The sequence below is a fragment of the Lissotriton vulgaris genome, chromosome 3_2, assembly GCF_964263255.1.
Source record: "Lissotriton vulgaris chromosome 3_2, aLisVul1.2, whole genome shotgun sequence".
Classification (NCBI taxonomy): domain Eukaryota; kingdom Metazoa; phylum Chordata; class Amphibia; order Caudata; family Salamandridae; genus Lissotriton; species Lissotriton vulgaris.
The window spans coordinates 62,704,973-62,728,091 of record NC_141690.1 but is presented as its reverse complement, the minus strand read 5'-3'; the positions used below and the strand labels follow the sequence as shown (position 1 = coordinate 62,728,091).

Here is a 23,119-nt window from a genome sequence, read left to right as displayed (position 1 = left end):
TATGGCTTTGCTGACCTGGTGGACCGACGTGATAAAACAGGATTCGAGTGGCCCTACGGGCTGGGTATTCGTGGGCATTTGTGCCTCCGGAATTACCTTGCTGTTCATGAGTTGGAGAGCATTTCTCCCCTTTAAGATATGTTGATACCCATGTCCTGATAAAGCCGAAAGGAATCACTGGCTGAAACGCGACTGCGTCGACATATTTACGAGGAATCCCATTATTTTGATTTCTGTTGAAAAGGAAAGCGCCTATAGAATAACTAGATTAGAGGTGTAATTCCTCTGGCACAAAAGGGATTTCCTCAGAGTGCACCTCTCGGAGTAAGGAGTGTACATTCCGATTGTTTTGCTCTCAGTAGGGGTGTTTGTGTATTCTATGTATATGTTGTATATATTGTGTATATGTATTGTATCATATATATGAATTTGATTTATATGTTCATGTTTTGTACATATTATGTTTTCACATGAAGAAACTGATTTGATTTGTTTTTGCTCAGCCCCGTCATTTGACACGTTTATGAGTTAGAATCATGGATAAGTAGTACCTTTTAAAAAAATTATTGAAACATCAAGGTAATTACTGGTATCTTGAATGAAAATAAACATTGGAGTGGTCCCTCTGTACCTTCTTATTCTTTATACACATCTTTTATGTCCTGTGAAGGAAGCTTGGTTTCCGATTAATTGGGTACTAGTGACTACTTGTGTTGTCAGTGCTGGTTTAGCATGTGTGCATCATTGCAGAAGGCATCTGACCTCTTTCCTTAGTACCCTCTTCTCATAATAGGACTGCTACACAAAGAAATTCAAACTATTCCCAATCCATGCAAGCCTCTCTTTCACTTTTTCATGTATCTAATGTATGTTCTTAATTGAAAGGCACATCACCAAATGAGGATCCCTATCTCACTGTGACCTAAAGGATCAAACTGCCATTCACCGATTAAGTTCAGCAAAGCTAAAATGTGGCAGGGGTGGTTTGTGTTCCACCTTAAACCACGTAAACTTGCTGTTCAGACTTGATTGTGCCTAAGACTAAAGCTGATTTGCATATAGTTGGTCCCCTTCTGTAATGATGCATGTAAGAAAGGGACCCTTTTACCATGGTCACCCCCCACTTTTAGGTACTGGTATGGATGTTTATCATCCCATGTGAACCAGGTCCCTCTCACCCAGGACCCAGTGCCAGTACTCTTGCCCTAAAACAAGGTATAATAATCTAATTATAACACACTTTTGTACCCCTGTACGTTCCTAGCAAGTGGTACCCCTGGTATCTAGTACATGTGTGCCAAAGAGGGTCCCTAAGGGCTGCTGCGTGTATTTTGCCACCCTAAGGGGGTCCCCCATACAAATTGCATGCAGCCTACCATTGCTGACTGCGTGTCATGGTGCAAAGCGTGAGTAAAAACTCAGCATGGCGCACTTGCTGTGTCTACAAAATAAGGTTATGCTGTTCCTCAAAAACCGGAGTCAAAACAAGGGAATCAAGACCAGCCCAACCGGAGTGGTTCAAAGTTGGGAATCCATATTTTGGATTATAATACCCTCACACACCCAGTTGGGTGTCATGCTTCATCTGGGCTGCTCCTCGTTGGGTCGGCTGTGCAATACCCAACTGGCTCCCTATAGTGGGGGCACTTTAGTGGAGATCTTTTTCCAATAGCCGTATGGTGAAGTGGGGGTGAGGGGTCAGAAATGTGTAGATATGTGAATTGAGAGTGAATCTAAAATAGGGTTGGGAGTACCAGCGATAGCAAATTTTAATTAATAGGTCTCCTACCCTAAATAAAAACAGACAATAAGGCGCTCAACTAAGCTTTATGTCTTAGGTTTAAGCGTACTTATTGGTGAACAGGTCAACATGTTTTTCGCTCTATGTATAATCTACAGGCGATTCCGCAGGACCAGAACAGTGAAGACTATCTACACTTTAGAATTGGTGAAGTGGAATAATACTCACATAAAATAAGCAACTACCTATTTGTGTACCTGTCCGTACTGTAAATACCTGTGCGGGAAAAGAAATACGACATAGGTTACATTAGTATGGTACACGTGTCTATACAATACAATCTCATATTCCTTGTGAATCTGACTTTGTATTTTAATCAGTGATTTTAATCAGTGAACAGTGGATGCCAATGCATTGAAAACAATTAAAAACCGTGCTACAGGGTGACTGCACAAGGTGAGCTAGTGTGAACTACAGCCCTTGTGGCACATATACAAAGCAGCAGACTTAATCTTTGGGGGCTCACCCAATGATGTAGACTATCCAAGCATCAACAGTACCCGGTAAGTTTTACATAAGGGGTTCCTCATGTACTAGAAAAAATCCAGTTGGGAGACAATGGAGGGTGCCAATATTAGTCGCATAAGGAAGGTCGATGTAATTATAGTGATGACCTTCTTCAGCACTCAAACATGAAAGGAATGCCTGTGTTCTTTCCCAAAACTGTAGCTTTGCTGCCACAATTGGCCCACCTCTGGCACACATGTAAGCCCCTTGTAAAACCACACATCCATGTGTGCCTAGCCTACCAGCACTGCAAGATGCATAGGTAAGTTACTACTAAAGCAGGCCTTACAGCCCTAAGGCAGGGTGCACTATGTCTCATGTGAGGGCATAACTGCATGAGCAGATATGCCCCTATAGTGTTTAAGTTCATTGTTAGACATTATTAGTACATGGCCTAGGAGCTTGTCACTACGAGTTCCACAGATCGATGATGGCTTCACTGAATTCCAAGAAGTCTGGTTTCAAGCATCTCGGATTAATGAGCCCACACTGATGCCAGTGTTGGATTCATTAATAAATGCACTCAGAGGGCACCTCCGAGGTGCCCTCTGCAAACCTACCAAACCACTGAAGTGTGCCTGACTGGTCTGCACCAGCCTGACACTTCTAGACACATGTTTCTGACCCCCTGAGGTGGGAGTATTTTGCTCTCTTCAGCCAGAAGCAAAGGCTGCTCTGGGTGGAGGTGCTTCACACCTACCCCAAAACAGGAACAGCATAGACCTGCAGTGAGCCTCAGAGGAGTCCTGCCCTTTGTTAAGCTGACCAGTGCCTCTCCAGCTAGTTGAGATCCACTCCCCCTGGCCAAGCGCCACTTTTGGCAGCAAGTCAGCCGGAACATTAGTAGACGCGAGGTGCGTAAGGGCCAGCCCTTAGGAGTCCTGAGCTGAAGGGAACCTTGAAAATCCTCTATAATTTCTTTTGGGATTCTAGCCAATAGGGTTAGGGATATGCCTCCTCCCCAGAGGGAGTGGAGATACAAAGGGTGTAGTCACCCTAAAGGTAAGTAACCCATTGTCTACAACCTTCTAACCTTCACAAAGGGAGCTACAGAGGAATATAAGGCAGGTCGCCCTCCACTCAAACTCAATAATCATAAACAAAAACCTGCTCTAAGCCGGGATAAACATCATGAGCATACCCAACACATCGTCTTGGTTCAACTGCTTAGGTACCAGCTAATAAATGATGTACACACTGGGTGCTCCTATCCCTTACTTGAAAAGATTTCTCAAATGTGTGTGTCCCCCGTACAAAAATAAGTTGTGTACATTTCTTACACCCTGGATTTTCCAACATTATGTCCAACAAAAATGTGAGGGAAGTGGAGGCATCTCACGGAAACATCACCATGGGAGCTACCGATAAGTTCTCATCAGTGTGCTCCGATTATCATCATTGGCAATCTCCATAACCGAAATGAAAATGTGAAAAAATTTGCTTAAATGACTTGATAGTGTGAAAAAGGTAAAATACGCACCCCGAAAATTATTTGTGTGCCTATCAACCCTGACCCCCTACTGTCAATGCAAAAAAATATTTTTTCTTGCTTTTACAACAAAAAAACGAGCTAAACCGTAACTGGCACAACCATCAATTTTAATCACTGACGTGTGTTTGCTCAATTTAACTACAAGACCTTCTTCGCACTCCATCAGTTCTTTATGGAAAGCCAACATGTTTAATTGCCTTTTAACAAATTTCCAGCAATTTTTTCAGGGCAAGGGGTCAGTCCTCGCCACAGTGTAAGTTCAATAATGTACCTGCATGGAGTAATTTTGATCATGATTTGTGTCTAACTAAGTGTTGTGTGTTGTCTGTGTCTACTATCCCCAGGTACATTATTGAACTTACAGTGTGGCGAGGACTGACCCCTAGCCCTGAAGAAATTGCCGTTTGGAAGGAGACTTCAAAGGCTTCTCAGGAACACCTCTCTCAGGATCTTTTGTGGTCCTAGAGGGCGAGTTTGTCTGTGAGTAGTCCGAGCCCGGACTACTGCGGTCGCCTCTCCCTCTGAAGTCCTTCAGCCACCGTGGCGACCGACCGAAAACCTCCTGTTCACCAGCCCTAGGAGACCTCTCTGGAGAATTCTGTACGATATTCAGTCCTGGGGATGATGAATGGGCTCTTGACGTCGACTGAATCTCAACGTCGATTTGCGCCGAGCCTCTTCGGAGGCCGCTGCCGTGATGTCCCTCGACGTCGAACGCCTTGACGTCGACAAGGTTTGCGCCACTTTTGTCGTCTATCTGTGCGGCGATATGCTGCGAGAACGCCGTCCTGTCCACGACGTTGGTCTCGACGGCGACCACCCGTGGTGATGGGGGGACCTCGAAGTCGACCTCACATGGCGCCTTTCTGACGTCGATCACCTTGACGTTGAATGCCTTGACCTTGACGACGTTCGACGTCGACAGTCTGTCCACTCGAGGCAGGTTCTTCGCCGGTGAGTCTCTCGACGCCGACCCTCTCGAGGGTGGCCGAGAATGCCTCACCGTCGACGGAAGCCTTGAAGTAGATGGGGTGTTAACAGGTCTCTCTGGACCCACAGCCTTCGAGCCCGAAGTGCTGTGCCTCGACGCCGACTTACTGGCATGCGGCAGAGAGTCTCGACGTCTAGACGATGACTTGTCCCTCGACGCTGAAGAGTGCCACTGCTTCTTCGACGGCGATCTCGACGGCGGACATTTTGTCACCTGCTTCCTCCTGGAATCAGGGGAGGTGGAACAACGCTGTTTTCGATGGTGCTTGCTGGAAGAGGAGCCTCTGATGTCTCCATGGCCACCACCATGATGGCTTCTATCCCTCTCCAGCTGGGCATGAAGCTTGATGCGTTCTCTGTCACACAGAATCCTTTTAGAAAACAGCTGGCTATGATAACACTGGTCAGGGTTGTGTGAAGAAGAAAGACACACAATACACTCTGAGTGTGGGTCTGACATTTTCTTGCCACAGGAAGGACATTTTCCAAATAAAGCAGGCATTCTGACTAGAAAAAATTAGTAAAAGTCAGAAAACCAGTAGAATATACTTCTAGGAATCAAGAAATGTCGAATTTTCAAAGAAAATGTTTAATATAATCAAATTCAGTCAAAAAAACTGAAGAGCTCAAACTCCAGGATCCTCACAGAAGAAGCCGAAAAAAGAACTGACCTTACTGTCACCTGTGGTGCATGATAGGAGCAGAGGGTCTCCTTGCAGGTCTTAAAGGCAGGGTACCCTAACCCTTGGAAGCCTTAACGGCAAGGTGTCAGATTCTTTGTTTAATTATTGCTCTGCTATGCAGCCTACAGACAACTGCCTGCAATTTCAAGTTTTTCATTGTGGCAATAAAGGATTGTTGTATAATAACTTTTCAGTGCATGTCCACTTTTCCTTATGGGTTAGGAGAGTATTTTTCTTACAATGCAAACCTAAGTAATTTCTGCATTTTTGCCATGTTCGAAACATTTTAGGCTGCCTGTATATGTTCTCGCATATATGTATGTGTATGTGTGTGTATATATATATATATATCACAGATTATGATTTTGATGAGTATACCCCTGGATGAGAACTAGGATTACAGGTAAGTAACTAATCCTTCTTTCACATCACCGAGGGGCTTAGTTTACATAGGCCAAAACCATGATATGTATAGAGAGAACACCCAGGGGTAGTGACATCCTATATTGTTGGGAAGTTGTGCCTAGATCCTAGACACCTCAACACTTGCAGTGGTAAAACAACACTTAGCTTTACTTTAAGAAATCTTGGGATTTACCATATAAATTTCGATGCCGGAGTGGGGATTGAGAAGTGTTTCTTAGTGGTATAAACTGCAAGAACGCTTTAAGAGGTTCTCTCATATGTCAGTTTAGAATCTGTCTTGCCACATGAAAGGAACACCAGCTGCCGTGATAACGCCAGCGTTTGAGCTTCTTTCGGATGGGAGTTACTTGAAGCTCGGCGATCAAGGTTGAGTGGCATGCTTCCTGGCATTACATATCTGGTCACCGTGAACACTAGGGTTACTTGCTGTATGCAGGTATTGTTTCATCCGACAAATACAGCCAGGGAGGCACTAGTATGGCCTTCGCTGAATGTTACGTTGATACAGTTTGATGCTTTGAGCAGAACGAAACATGTGACCACCTCATATTTGCGGATAGTCGAGAGATGCTGAGACGATCTTCTTTCAGCCTCCATACCCGACAGCCGTCCCATCTTCGAGGACCATGTCTACCTGTGGGTAATTCGTGAGCTGCTTGTCTTTTAACCCCGTTAGACCCCGGATTCTCGAGAGAGCCTGTTGTGGGCTATCTGGCTCCCCACTCCTATTCGACCTCCTTAGTTCTGAGAAATCCAGCGCCACGGTTACACTATCAAACGGACGTTTGACAAATTTGTACCCAGGAACTCGCAGATTGATTGACGATTTCCGCATTGAAGTTACTTACCATTTAGACTCGGACCTTGTATTTTACATGTTGAACCTTCATCTTCATATATTTAACCCCTGAAAGTGTGGTCCTGAAGAAATTAAGTGTTAAAAGGATCCAAGTCATTCTAATTTGTGAAGAATTTTCCTATAAACTGTGACTTTCCTTGCGCCCTGACGAAGGAATCTCTGGATCTATTTTCCTTTTCCGAAACGCGCGTCGGCGCTTTGTTTTTTTTTGTGGTTTTTTTTTGTTTTAGGCCTTCATGGTTTTGTGATTATGTAATTTTTCTTCTGCCTTGTCGTATATTATGTTGTGATTGGTAGAGAGGATGTTTGAATGTGTGAGTCTGATTGAGGGTTACATGTTATGTTTACTTGACTAACTGTATTGTATATAATTATACATATAAATGTTTTTTATGAAACTGTGTCTATCGATGAAATTGAAAAAAATGAAAAAATAAATGTTTTGCTTATAAATTGGTTCTGTGTGGGACAATGATGTCTTATAATATTTAATGGATATGTTACCTAATGTTATATAAGTTTCTAGGAGAGGTTCTCTACATGTTTCTTGAACTGTTTTTCCCCTGCCTCCTCTCCTAGCATTTAATCTACAGGGACCCTGTGTTGTTTTTGATTTTGAGCAGAATGAAAGCCATGCTTTTACAGCAAACTGTGCCATTAGCATTTGCTCGAGAAACCTTTGAACTGCAAGTTGCAAGGACCTCAACTGAGATACACGCACTAATACACCTATTTAAGATCATAGGGTCCGGATTCCTTTGCCCTGTCCAAACAATCCTCGGAGTTGTTCCTAACTCCATACACTCCGTGTTTGGAAGCATTTTCGGGGGTCTACCGTTGATCCTGCTCGCTTTAGCTGGAATCCTGAATGTTGTTTACCTGCTTCGCAATGGACGGACCATCTGCCAGCGAGATTGCAAAAGCTCTCCTGGAGAGATATTACTGTGAGCGCATGGTACAGCGTCTGAAAGCACCTCGCCTACGGGAACGAGGTGTTTCTTGGTTCCTATCCTTCAGACCATTCTTTGAGGACAGCGTCGTACCTGTTTTCCGATGCCTGTTCTGCGGAAGCGAATGCGAGTTGGACATCTGTCTGACACCTCTGACGGAGACCATTTACAAAAAGGAGCTATAGAGTGATACAGATCAGGTCGCGCCCCCCCACTCACAATATTACAATACAATAAGGACCTGATCCTTTGTCTGAACATAATGGTTGGATTTCCCTTCGCCGTCGTTGGCCACACAAAATTATGTATATCAGCAGCAGCTACAACTCCTGGGCATACCTGCAACCCCCACTTTTTCAAATGTGTGTACGAGTCCACACTTCTAGAATGTATCGCCACAGCTGCTTATCATCAGCCTGGACTCCTAGAGTGTTTGGCCTTCGCCAACAGGTGTTGAGTGGCAACGACCCGGTAAAATACATAAAAAGATTGCTGCAGTATGGCGAGAACTGACCCTTGCCCTGAAGAAATTGCCGTAAGTTCAATCATCGCGATGAAACGTGTTGGCCCTCGATGACAAAATAGATTGGTGGCAACAGGGTGTCTTGGTTTTAATGTGAGCAGACCCACAGCATAGAATAAAATGAATGAATAAATATATTTGTGGAGCGCACTACTGCCGAGGCGTCTTGGCGCTAGAGAAAAATGAACAGAACACAATGCATCCCAGATTTAACTCTGAGTAAAAAGCGAGGTTTTAATTTCTTTCCGGAACAGAATTCGATTAGTTACCTTTCTCAAATAACTGGGAATTGAGTTCCATAACTTAGCTGCAAGGAAGGAGAAACGTTTTCCTCCCCATCTTGCTTTCTTTATCTTGGGAAGTTTGACCAACCCAAGATTGGCCGACCTTAGATCGCGCATTGGTGTATAGTGGGAAAACAGGGACTGCACATACTCTGCCCCTCCACCAAACAAGGCTTTATGAACCAGGCAGAGTGATTTAAACTCAATGCGCCGCCGTACAGGGAGCCAATTGAGTTGTTTTAAAGCGTGTGATGTGGGATGGTTTTTAGGTAGGTTAAGCAACACTCTGGCTGCCGCATTTTTAATTGATTGCAGTTTAGCCCCGTTGTGCTGCGCCAGCACCTAAATACAGAGCATTGCCATAATCAATTCTAGAAAGAATTGTGGCAATTATCACTGTTTTCCTCAAAATTTTAGGAATAAACGGGAGGATATTTCTCAGGCGTTTCAGCATAACAAAACAGGCAGATGATACTTGATTAATCTGAGCAGCCCAGTCCAGTTCTTTGTCAAACATGAAGCCGAGATTTCTGGCTGTATTTACTGGTGCTGGGCAGACCCCGGCAGAAGATGGCCACCAATGCTGATTCCAGATCAAGGTTTTATGACCAAACTCGAATACTTCAGTTTTATCGGTATTCAATTTTAAAAAGTTAGAGTTCATCCAGGTCATCAAAGCCGAAATACAGTTAGAAAATTCCACTGCCATGACATCCACCGCCTGGGTTACAAACACTATCAGCTGAGTGTCATCGGCATATGACACCAGCGTGAAGCCAAAACTCTTTATTAGCTTTGCCAATGGAGCAAAGTAGATGTTAAAAAGAGTGGGGAATAATGCGGAGCCCTGAGGGACTCCTCCCGGAAGAAAAAATTCCTCCGACTGAAGTCCATCCTATTGGATGATTTGTTCTCTAGATGAAAGAAAAGAGGACATTAGGGCAAGAGCTGCACCAGAGATAACTATGTCCTGAAGCCTTTGAATTAGCACCAGATGACTCACTGTATCAAAGGTTCACAGAAAGTGAGAAACCCAGTTACACCCTTGAGGGCTTGGGTAGTTAAGTGAAAGGGTAGAGAGGCCTTCAAGGGATTTGATTCAAAAAAGAGATCAGTTGTTCAATTTACTTTTAGGATAAAGTTAAATAACCTAATGTATAAATCATGTAGTTAAATACACACAATCAATTTATAAAACATAAAAACATATAAACATATAAACAACAAAACACAAAGGTGTATCAAAAAAGAGTTTTATCAAAAAGTTCATTGAGTCAGCAATAAATCAAAGAAGCAGGTAAGGAGATGCTGATATGAATAGCCTAGTAGCAAATAATCAATAATACAGCAAAACCTAGAAAAAACATCTATCTCCTAGAGAAAACATCTATCTCAGAAAACAAAGTGAATCAAACACTGTAGAGATAAGATGATCTTATCTCTACAGTGTTTGATTCACTTTGTTTTCTGAGATAGATGTTTTCTGAGATAGATGTTTTTTCTAGGTTTTGCTGTATTATTGATTATTTGCTACTAGGCTATTCATATCAGCATCTCCTTACCTGCTTCTTTGATTTATTGCTGACTCAATGAACTTTTTGATAAAACTCTTTTTTGATACACCTTTGTGTTTTGTTGTTTATATGTTTATATGTTTTATGTTTTATAAATTGATTGTGTGTATTTAACTACATGATTTATACATTAGGTTATTTAACTTTATCCTAAAAGTAAATTGAACAACTGATCTCTTTTTTGAATCAAATCCCTTGAAGGCCTCTCTACCCTTTCACTGTATCAAAGGCTGCTGTTAAATCAAGCAGGACCAGTATGGCCCTTCCACCCACGTCCATAACCTTGCGTATTTCTTCCGCTGCCATAAGCAGTGCTGTCTCCGTGGAATGATTTGCACGGAAGCCATGTTGGGTATTATCCAGGAGGTTGTAAGTTTCTAGATAGGATGTTATCTCCACATTCATGGCCTTCTTCAGCACTTTAGCAGGTAGCGGTAAGCAGGAGATGGGATGACAGTTTTTTTCATCTAGCGGGTCCAGTTTTTGTTTCTTTAGAAGGGGACAGATACAGGCCTTTTTCCACTGTGTTGGATAGACTCCTGAGGTAAAGATTGTATTTAGCACGGGAGATAAGACAGAACTTATTTCTTCTGGGGCCAGATGTAATATAGAGGGTGGACAGGGGTCCAAAGGGGAACTGGATTTAATTTGCAGCAGCAAATTTGCTACTTTTTCTTCTGCCAGAATTTGAAATTGGGATAGACCATGTTCCCCGACCCTAAGAGTAGACTGTAAAGGGTTTTTTCCTTTGTTGTCATGTGCTACTCTAGAAAGTTCATTATACACGGACTGAACCTTATTCTGGAAAAATCTGCCTAATTTATGTAAATTTTGGTCGGGAGTAAAGATTGCATCCCGAGGACACTTCATTAGTGCAGTGACTGTTTGAAACAGTTCCTTAGGCGCGTTTACAGCCTCTTGAATGTTAACAGTAAAGAAAGCAGTTTCAGCCTGGATTATTGCATTCTTATATTCTTCAAGCGCCGCACAGTAAAGCTTCTTCTGTGCAGCATCGTATTGTGATCTCCAGGCACGCTCTTTTTGTCGGAATTTAACGTTAGCTGATTTGAGATCCGCAGAGTACCATGGAGACTAAACCTTTTTCGGTTGTGCTTTTAAGATTTTTTCTGGGGCTATCTTAATAGCAGCCTTATTGAGCCAATTATGGAATTCCGTGGCTGCTTGATTTGCATCAAGGGAGATAACAGACCTGACATCAAATGCAGACACTAGGTCATGTTTATTTACTGCCTTCCATGCACGATATTTCCTCACCAGAGGTCTAATTCTTCTTTGGTTGGTTTTTGTTTTCAAAACTACAGTAAAATGCACCGCAGCATGATCGGTCCAAGGGAGAGCGGCAACCCTGTTGACTTCCATCCTAGGGTTACTGGTACATAATCCATCAAGTGTGTGTCCTGCTATATGGGTAGGTTCACACACAATCTGTTTTAATCCAAAGCTAGCAAGAATATCACCAAGAATATCAGCAAAATGGATAGTGTCTGAGTTGTTGTTATCTTCCAGATGAAGATTAAAATCTCCAAGGATGGTAAAACTATCAGTATCAGTGCAAGATTTCAGGTATGTCTGAAGGGAAAGGGAAAACGGAGATCTGTGGCCGGAGGGGCCTGTAGATTAGTAGTGCAGCAAAGGTTTCTAGATTCTTAGATTGTTGCAGAAATGACATAGCTTCTGTGCCTACCAAGGACTCAGCGGAAATCGTGGCTGTGAAAAGGGTGCGATAAATTATCGCTATTCCTCCCCCTTTCCCCCCTTTCCTATCAATGTTGGCGATTACATAACTAGTAGGTACGGCAAGTTGCCAGTCAGGATCACTGTTTTCATTTTCCTAGGTTTCGGTAAGAAAAACAATGTCAGGGTCCTGTACTTGAATAAGACATTCTAAATAAAATTTGTGTTTCACCATGGATCTTGTATTGAGTAGGATGCATTAATAGCCTTCGAATTGTTGGTTGAGGTTAATGGAATTCGCTCTCCATAAACCATAGGCTTGGCAATATTATCATCTCGGTTGTTGTTAACGCTACTTTTAGTGACGTTTGTGCATCATTGATAAAAGAGGTCGAACCCTCCACCCCCCAGCCGCATCGATTGCAGCAGAGGGATGTGAGAGAGATTGAACTCCGCGATACCTCATAGGATGCACAGGTGCCGGAATTAAGATGTAATAGTTGGCCTCGTGTAAAACGAGCAGGGGTCCTAGCGCTGGGCGCATTTTGGGTGCAGATGGGCTTGCCTTTGGCACCCCTTTGGCGCGCCTGCTGTGCGGTCGCTGCATCCGGGTATTTATGCAGAGGGAGGGAGGGAGCAAAGAGCGCTACTCTTCGGGCGGGTCCGCTCAAAATGGCTGGGCACCGCGTTAGCGTTCCAGGTAAGAAACGAGAGATGGCAAATACAAGATTCAATTTAAAGGAATTACAAGATCACCCCCAAAATATAAAGTGCAATGTTCAAATTTCAGGAAAAAGCCCGTCAGCATACCCCTCGCTGGAATTGTGTGTATTCAATTATCACCGGCGCAGTCGCTGCATCCGGGTATTTTTGCAGAGAGAGGGAGCAAAGATGAAAAAAAACAACTAGAGCGCTACACTTCGAGCGGGTCGGCTCAAAATGGCCGGGCACCGTATTAGCGTTCCAGGTAAGACACGAGAGATGGCAAATACAAGATTCAATTTAACAGTATTACAAGATCCCCCCCAAAATATAAAGTGAAAGGTTAAAATTTCAGAAAAAAGCTTGTCAGCATACCCCATACCCCATAAAACAGTACAGCTAGTGGTTGTCTAGCTAGTTTTTAGTATTGGTGTAGCGGTATTCACGTCCAGTTTCCGCTATTTCATTATTGGGTTAGAATAGGTGGGCATAGGGATAAGTTAACCGAGTGCCGGTCTTACGATTCACCACACTGAGCACGTCACTTTTTCTTTACTTTTTCTACAATTCTACACTTTTTTTGTTGTGACATGGCAGTTGCTGATGATGAGAACTTGAGTTTACGGGCGAGAACCTAGCTGTAAACTCCTATGGTGTTGCTCCTGTGAGGCATTGCCAGCCTTTTCACCACCCTTTTGTAACACTTGATTCTTTGCACTACAGGGTGGGATTCTAACCTGCGGAGACGAAGTACAAGAATTTTATATAAAGGTGAAAATGGATTCCCAACAACAGACAGTATAGCTGTAGCTGCTGTTGATATACATAATTTTGTGTGGCCAACGATTGCAAAGGGAAATCCAACCATTATGTTCAGATAAAGGATCAGGTCCTTATTGTATTGTAACCTCTGACGGAGACACTAGCAGACTTAGACTCCAGGCTGGAACAACTGAGGTCCCATGCTCGACTCTGTCCCCAGCGTATTCCCATCTTGACGCATGCCTTCCTTGAGGAACCGCAGGTGCCTTTTTCAACTTAATAAAATTTCAGCTTCAACATTGACACCAAGGTTTCGAATTCAGCAGCGGAAGACCACATGCAAGGTGCCGGCAACGAGGAGGTACATCTATGCACACTTCACAATTTTTTTCCAACTTGACACTTTCTATAAGCAGTCTGCCACCAGACCCACTGTATATGTTATCCGTAATCGTCGTAGATCCTGCATGACAGGACACTTTTTAGGACTACACTACACTACAGTACAGGTACATGAGCTTTGTACCCTACAGTGTCTAAGTCAATTTTTAGACATTGTAAGTACAGTGCTGCCATTAAGAGTATATGGTGCTGGGAGTTTTTTCATTACGAACTCCACAGCACCATAATGACTACACTGAACACTGAGAAGTGTGTTGTCAAACTTCTCAGCACATTAAACACACACTGAAGCCAGTGTGGGATTTAATGAAAAATGTACACACAGGGCATCGTAGAGATGGCGCCTGAAAAACGACCTACCACTAGTGTCCAAGCTGAGTGGCTGCTTTCAACTGCCACCACCAGACATTTTCTGGACCCCTGGGTCGAGAGCCTGCTGCTCTCTGGAGCCTGAAGCAATGCACATCCTGGGACGAGGTGCCACGCATCCTCCTCCAGGATGTGCAGGGTTCACGAGCGGGAAGCTTCAAGGCTTGCCGCCTTTGTGAGCTCCTCCAGGCCACCTGCTGCTTTCAGCAACCTTTCTTCACTGGTTCTGATCCCCACTTAAAGCGGGAGAACGGGAGGGAAAGACAGGTGAGGAAGAGATTTGAGCCCACCTCTGCCAATTACACCCCTCAGGTGGGGGAGGTGAGGTGAAGCCCAAAAGTCAATCCCCGCCATCTTGCAGATGGGGGGACCCAGCCAACCAGGGAAAGGCTTATGCCCCTCTCCCACTGGAGGATGGCATAATAGGGAATGGTCCCACCCCAGGGAAGGGACCCATTGGTCCCAACTATTTTACCTACCTGTAACAACTCTAGATCTAATATTTAGGGGCCCCCCTTTACCTTGCTTGCTCAGACAAGAACCTGCAAGAAGAAAAGAAGGACTGAACAGCCGTGCGGAAGCTAACAAGAGGACGACGCCCACTGACTTGGCCCCAGCCCTACGGGCCTGTCCCCACCTCAAACCTGCTCCAGCAAAGTCCAGGTGTGTCCTGCAGCCTGCCGCCTGCAACCTTGACAAACCCAGAGGATCAGCCTGCCTTCAATCCCAAAGACTCTGTCTCCGGTGAACACCTGATTTGTTCAAACAACAGACTCCAGATCCGCGTGTCTGCATCACTCTGCACCCGACGCCCACGGCCCGATTTCGAGTGGCCCAACATCAATAGGAGCTCCCCCCGGCGACCCCTGACCTGCCTCTAGCCGACACCTGCAGCCTCAAACCGTAAGGTCCCCCAACTGCGACCAGGAGCTAGTAAGAAGATCCAACCCTAAAAGGCACCCGACGCCCCACAGCCTTGAGTGGCCCAACCGACGGTGCCTAACCAACCCCCAAGATCCGAACTTACCTCTCCAAGTGGTGGTCGCACCCAGAAGACCTACGTCCCAGATCCTGCACTGCTTTTGCAAACTGGAGACTCCCTATTGAAAGCTACAGGGCTTTCAACGCCAAAACAGTACCCGGCCCCCCCAATGCCACTGAGGGTGCATCTTTTGTGCTGGCCTAAACCCCCATTTGTCCTGAGCTTATGTCCAGGAGCTTTGCTCCCACATCCCAGTGGTCTGCTCGCCAGCAGCCACCAACCTGAGTCTCCCTACCCCCCATTAGATAACATTGGGCCTCAGCACTCTGCACCCAGCCTCCCTAGTGCCGCTGAGGGTATAACAAGAGTGCATCCTTGACCCTGGGGTACCCCTGAGTCTAAACCCAGAACCCCTACTCCCACAACAAAGTACTTATCTTTAAACCGATAACACTATTTTCCTCTATAGGATAACATTGACTGTTTTTCCTATGAAAAGTTTCTAAGTGTGGAGTTGAAAAACCTAAAGAAATTTTTAAAAATATACTAACAAAAACACTTTTACTTACCTGTTTACAGGAAATGTCCCAGTGCAGTATCCAGGCATACTGCACTGTGTAAGAAAAGTAATTTCAAAAGTAACTTACCTGTAATTTTACTAAAAACCCTATTCAAATTATATGTACTGTATTCTGAAAAGCATTGCATTATCAGTAACACCATTGTAATCAAATCAAAGTACATTTACAATTGCAATTCAAACTGTTACAACTGTATATATACTGCAAAGTATTTATCACTAACCTGTGCCAGGCTTGCTTAGTTCTAGGAAATAAAATACCTAAAAGAATATTTTTATACAAAAACAGTTTGTCTGAACTTCAGTTTTTGAGTTTGTGAATTCATTTGCTGACTGAGTGTGTTCAACACATGGTGAACATCTTCAATGCTAAAGGTATTTTCCCAAGGTGCTGCATTCCCCTTTTTCCCATTGTTCATGACAAGCTCAGCTCGTCATGAGCACAGGAGCACTGTACTGCATGACGAGCTCAGCTCGTCATGAGCATGGAAGGGGTTAACACTGTGCTCTGATAAAGCCTTACTGCTCGACCAAACTACACCAAATAGAGAGTGAGGTGCTATCTACTTTACCTCTGCCTACTCTACTCTGTGTACACTATACCTCAGTTTGGTTTAGTATATACAGAGCCACCTTCCTACATGGACCCATTACTTGTGAAAACCACACAACAAATGTTCTATTTTCCATACACACCTCCTCCAGCAGGATGGGTAGTGGTTTAGCATATCAAGGCCGGGGGCTTCAAAGCCCCTGCTACCTTTGATATGCGACCCGGCTTCCCCCAGAACAAGGAGATTCCACCCATGAGGCCCATTTGAACCAGGGCAGGTGGGAAATTAGGCATACAAGTATGCATCACCAGGCTAGTCACACCCCTAAGGTGGGCTGCCTCGTGCTCCACGAAAGAAGGATTTCACCAACTTGTTTTTGGTGAAATTAGAAACTCTGGGATAGGGGTATGATACCTCCTCACAGGAAGTGGTCATATAGGGGGTTTAGTGACCCCAAGGATTAGTAGCCCATTAGCTACTACCCTTCACTTTACTCAGTGCCCCTGAATTCAGTATTTAGGTGGCACCAGGAACTGCGATTTAGCTGACTCAAGAAGAACAACAACAATGCAGAGCTGCAGAATGCAAGAACTGTGAGCTACCTGTGGACTTGGCACCAGCCCGCTCCTGTCTCGACAGTTGCACAGACCTACCTCGTCTTTCAGCTGTGCCTCCTCCAAAAACCTGGGGGGCTGCAGACACTTCACAGACCCATAGGTATCTCCCTTGAGGTGAAAGTGCCTCTTGCCTGCAGGCACTGACCGCAACGTCCGGTTCACTGATGTGCTGACCACCTGGTCCACTGACGCAGCAGCCACCCAGTAAGAGGTCACTGTGTTCCAGGAGGTCAGATCCGTTTCTCTACCAAGTTTGGAGATGCCAGAACCCACTTTGCACCAATTCCCGAGATACCAGAGCCTCTTGCAAGCACTAAGGCTTGCTCATCTTCAGTCCGAACACTATCGCCTTCAAAACTGATCTGCTCTTTGAAGGGCTTCAGCATAGGTGAGCTCCATGCCAGAAATTGTCTTGCTGTGTTTCTTCCCTCTCTTCTCCATGTGCACCGAAAACCGTGGGAGCCTCAAACTCCATAACCTGTGGACAAAACACCTATGCACCGAATACCCCAGCCAAAGCCAATTGAAACAGACAGTGCCTTTGTGATCTTGAGACCCCCAAGAGCGGAGCCCCTCTTTGTGTTCTGCCGGACTAGTCCACCACTTCCTCCTTGCAACCTCTTTCTTTCAAGTACTTTCCCCATTGATCACAGTGTGTAGTTTTCTAGAATACCACATCTTTAAAGCACTTCTGCACCCAGACACCCCAGGGCAGGTACGTTTGAACTCTTGGTGCCTTGGCCCCTACTTACCTTAAGTCCAGAAAACTAGTCCTGTAAGTCGTTTGCAAGTGACCCTATGCAGTGTATGTTTCTCCCATAGGATAGCATTACCGCGGTCAAGGCTCATGCCTCAAATCTGACAGCTGTCATTTTTTTCCTGCTTCTATTACATAATTTGCTAATGTCTAATGTACTAACCCGATTACGAAGATCTTGGTGTCTAGGATTATATAAAAATATTATTTCTTTTTCTTAATTGATCTTAAGTTTCTTCTTGAGTGTGTCTCTCATTCATTGTCTGTGTGTGCAACAAATGCCTAACACTACCCTCTTATAATCCTAAACAGCTCGTCCACACTACTACAAACGAGAGCATATGGGTTTATTAATATAAGCCCTGTAAGCCAATAAGGGTTGTCTAGACTTTCTACATCGTGTACCTCATTTTTGTACAATACATAAAAAGTCAACTTCCTACACACATGCTAAACTAGTATTGGCAACACCAATAGTCCCCAGCGCACAATTAATCAGAACCCAAGCTCCCTTCACAGGCATTGTACTGACACCAAGTGTCTCTCGTCCATTTAACAGGTACATCCTAAGCAGCTGTGCAACCTTTACACACACTGAGCAGAGTATGGCAATACATTTGTTACCTTATCCCTGACACAAACAGATACAATATAGCAGCAAATTGTCATGCATAGTACGAAATTGGCAGAGCATGATTAGTAATTAGGCAGGCTTTTCTCAAACCCAGAACAGTTTCTATGTACACCTTTCTCAGATTCAGAACTTGTATAGTTCACGTCATCCGCAGAGGTGCAAACAGCCTTCAAAAACAGAACTTGTGTAGCACAAACAGCAGCAGTTAACTTCACTCGGAACACATACAATAAAGTCACTAGTAATGCTGACGTAATGTACAGCGTGGTAACAGCAGCAACATCTTCTCCTGTATACAGCAATTGGACTAAAAATTAGATTAGGATATAGCAATCTCATGGTAAATACGAGCCTTCAGTCTTTAGTTGCCAACCTTTTTTCTAGTGTTGTGTTTATTTGACAGTGGAGTGTTGTTGATACATGTAAACTGAAAAATATGTAACGTCTTGAGTTTTCAAGACGTTACATATTATACACACTAGCTCTGTCTTTATTCCCATTCATATATTTTTTATAAATGTTACCCCTGGCGAAACAAATGGGAAATTACCTTCTGTTTGCTGGCAAAAGGATCTTAAAAATCTAGCTATTTAGTGTTTGCATTTGATAATGGAGTACTTCTATAAGTGGAGTGCTAACTTGGCATTTTTATAAGAGGACAAAGATAAACTAGCTAGGTGGAAAAATCTACCCCTGTCAATATATGGGAGGGTTAACTCAATAAAAATGTCCCAAAATTAACTTACCATTTTCACTGAATTCCACTTAGCTTCCCTAAAGATGAAATTAGTAAAATACAAGGGAAGATATCTAGTTTTATCTGGCCATCCCGGGGGATAAGGCTCTCCAGGAAAGGTTTAAACAAGGGGGGTTGACACTATCTGACGTCCCTCTGTTGGGAGACTCAGTTGAGATTCCCCTGCATATGTCTCCCTCAATATATGCAATATCGCTTGGCGATGTTACCAAAGGAGTCTTAACCCGGGTTCTCGAACCAAGCTATTTCAAAAAAAACTAAATTTAAGGTCTGTTCGGCCCTATTCTCGGTTTGGCAAAAAATTAGTCGCTATTGTCATATTTCAAAGTTTAATTATTACACTCCATTCAATGCTCCAGGATTATTACCTCCAATATTTCAAGAGGGTGTGATTATTCAATGGAGCCCTGCTGGTTTGAAGGAAATTTGGGATCTGGCCCAGCTAGGTCAGATGGCTTCATTCTCTTATTTGAAAGAGAAGTTTCATTTACAATCTAATCATTTTTTTAAATATTTACAGCTCAGAAGTTTCCTCGACAAGAATCTCCCAAGCAATCCTACTATGTTTGATAAGATCATTATGGTGGAATTAATATTAAGAAAATCCAAAATAGGGGCACTGTATCAATGTCTTTTCTCTCAACTCCCAGATGACTTAGAGGCTCAGAATAGTAAATGGGCGGGTAAATTCAGGGTCTTATCTGTAGATCTAAAATCTTCATTGGAATTAGCCAGGTCTGTCTTGGTCTCAGGTTCGCTCCGTACTCAAAGTTATATGTCAATGTTTAATCTCTACCATACTCCTGCCAAATTAGCTAGCTGGGGGTTGCCAGAGGTGCTAAAGGATCTTCTTCTGCTAGATGTAAACTTTTTTCTGCAGATTCTGTTCACATGTTTTATGCATGCCCTGAGTTACGTTCTTTTATAAACGAAATTGAAGCCTTTATTAATCAGGTAATTGAAACCCCTGTTAAGATCTCAGCGGAGTTAATAATAATTGGCTACGAACATTCAATGGCCTCTGAAAGAACAAGATATATTCATGCTTTTTTGTTTATTGCAATGGCCATGATCAGACTCTGTATTACGTCACAGTGGCTTAGTGCTGAACCGCCCATTTTCTGTCATTGGAAGACTAGGATGCTTGCATGGCATACATTGGAGACGTCGGTCCAGGTGTTGAGAGGGAGTAGAAGGCGTTTGATTGCCTCTAAGAACTGGGCACCATTTGAGCGTTGGCTTTCCAACGAAATTTTATTTTATTGTATTGTATAATTTTCCTGTGTACATTATATGTCTAATGCTCTCTTTTTAAAAAAAAAAGAGAGACAGACCTTAAAGATTGGCTACTTCTCCGAGTTTGCCCCAATTTGGGAATCCCCGGGAATGCCTGAATGATGCCTTGAGCAGGGATATCAAAGTGGGGAGATCTAATAATAACAGGTGGATTGGTCACATGGGAAGTCCTGAACATCAAGACAGTAACAGGCTATCTAGGTTCAAATATTTTCAGCTTACTTCATGGGCTCTGGCTGCAGAGAAGGGAGTTGGAGGCAACTGGAACTGGGAACTTGAGACCTCACTCCAGGAGTCTGGTCTGAAGGCTAAAGAAGTGGCAATATAGTACAGAGACTTGCTGGAGGCAGTGGAAGAGAAAATAAAGGATCTATCGGAGGTCTGGACAGATATATTGCAGGAGGGTAGTGTACAATCTTTGTGGAGAGACTCAATAATTTCTTTGTTATTCATGGGTCGTACTGGACACCACAAAGGCTATCTAAAATTGTGTTACAACCTGAGCCAAGATGTAAAAAAATGCAACTACCCAAAAGCTAATCTTGGCTTGTCCAGAGCTAAAAGAATTCTGGAGGTTCGTGGAAAACACCATAAGGGACATCTTAGGTGAAAACATAATTTTAACCGAAACTGTAGTGCTCCTCGGGGTGGATTATGTTTCTCAACAGGGTCTAAACTACAAGCAACGGGGTCTGTTATTTTTCTTGATCTTCCTGGCTAGCAGGAGATGTGTAGACACTGTCTGGAACCCCTACCCCAAATCCAGTCTCCTGGCTTAATGTTGTCAAGTGGACATGCAAGTTAGATACTAAGGGGACACTACGAAGGTCTGCAGAAGTGTGGAAGGATTTTCTGAAATGGTCAGGTTGATATATATCTAGATGGGTCATGGATACAAAAAACGAGTCCAATGATTACATCAAGCCATGGATTGGGGTATTAGGCCCACCCCCACTGTTGTTAGATCGGTGCCATGGAAGGTACTGCCCGAATCTGCATGGACCACAGACGGATTGAGGGCATTAACAACCAGTCCAGAATGCAGTAGCCATGGTGTAATGAGGACCCAAAAAAAAAGAGAACAAAGATAAGACAATCATGGGCTCCTTGTTGCTGGAGTAAAACCTATTGCATTTTTCTGCGTTTTACAGCATATCTATGGATCAGTTTGCTGGAAATTCCAGCCCAGCATAAAACATTGTGGTCTTATCGTGCTGTGCTTTGTCAATGCATATTTGGAATGGAATGTTTAAAAAATTAGGGAATGTTTGTTTCAACCTTAAACGTATTTCCTTTTTTTAAAGTGCGTTAAAAGCAGGGCAACCTCAAAATGAATACGCAGTAAAATGTTACTTTTAACAGTTCATTTTTAGTTTTGTTATCATACATTTTCAAATTTCTGCAACATACATTTAGAGATTCTCTGCTTATACCAAGTGAAAATCTTCACCACTCTACCCTCCAACTATCCATCTGCTCTGTGATTCATCTTCTAAATTTTAAATGCCACATAAGGGCATTTTAAAAGACAAAGTAGGTCATTTTTAAGTTGTGACACTGTTTACCCTTCAATGGCTGACTGAGGAGAGGCCTGCCAAAACTGGTGAGCACATCCTCTGAGATTTTACTTTAATATATTCTTCTTAATTGCCTGAATGCATTTCTCATTCCCTCTTCTGATTCCTTCCTTTTGTGCTTCCATCCATGAAAATGCATTGGCTGCAAGATCCTTTTCATTGTGAGTAATATGGTATTTGGGGCCTTCGGTAACTGCATGCCTTGCATTAGTTTTCCCACTTCCAATCTTACTGAGATGTATTTTACTGTCCACTGCTCAGGACATGTACAGATGCAAACAATACACCCTGTTAATATTTTAGCATATGGTTGCTTAGTTATTAGATTGCTTGTAATATTGCAGCTACGCCGGTCACACAATGTTAGTTTGTTAACTTTTCCTTCTGTTGCCCTCAGAATTTGTAATCAGTTCAAACTAGGAAAAGGGAATGCTTCCTAATGAAAATCACCACTCATTTTCTTCAAACATCAACCTCTTTGCAACAGAACCATGCTAGTGCAATTCGGAAGAATATTGTAACAAATGCAACGTGAACTTGTAGATTCCCTAGTTTATTACAACAAAAAACACTTGAAATATTTGACTAAATTATGGAAGAGTGCATAAACTGTCTAAGGTTCTCCATTAGTACTGCAACTGTTAACATCAGAAGCTGGAACTGTGTTTACCTATAGACTTCGAATTCTCTCTCTCTGTCAAACTTCAACGTAGGTTTGCAAATTCCTGTGGAAACCTAGGATTGTCCTGTCAGCACTATTGTATGGCGAGACCCAGTGCAACGAGGAAAGGCGGTGGTGATAAAAAGAGCGGTGGCAGTAAATGGAAGAGTTGGTTGGGCAAGACAGCTCTTGGGCCATAAGTGACGATGGAGTTTCTTACAGCTGTTACAATACCACTTTAAGATCTCCCCTATGTCATGATCTTAGTTGGATTATGATGAATAGAGTGCCCTGTGTTCTGGATAGCTTGGAGTTTCCTGTTCTAACTGATGAACCACGTGCCTCACCTCAAGCGAAAATTATATCGGTGCAAAGTCCAGTGAATCCTTTATCAGACTGAGGCACAATATGTAGTGTGGTGGGCGTGAATCATAGTGTAGACCGTGGTGTGTGTGGGTCTGGTGGAACAACATATATATCTAGGCAGTATTACTTATTTGAGGAGCACAGTTACATAAGCTGTGGGATCTGGATGATGCCTTTTAATTGAGTGGACTCTCTTTGTAAGGGCTACTACTTTTTGACAGTGAGCTAATGAGTGTTGACAGTGTGTCTGTGTTTTGTGGCATTATATTGCTATGTACTTCATTCAGTATTGGGGGTTGAAGAAAATATAACTGTGCCT

General features: G+C 43.4%; 1 protein-coding gene across 1 annotated transcript in view; it reads left to right on the top strand.

Moving 5' to 3' along the window:
* Nucleotides 1-23,119, top strand: part of RBPJ (recombination signal binding protein for immunoglobulin kappa J region) — a 310,932-nt gene that overhangs the window by 242,967 nt on the left and 44,846 nt on the right. The window lies entirely within an intron of this gene.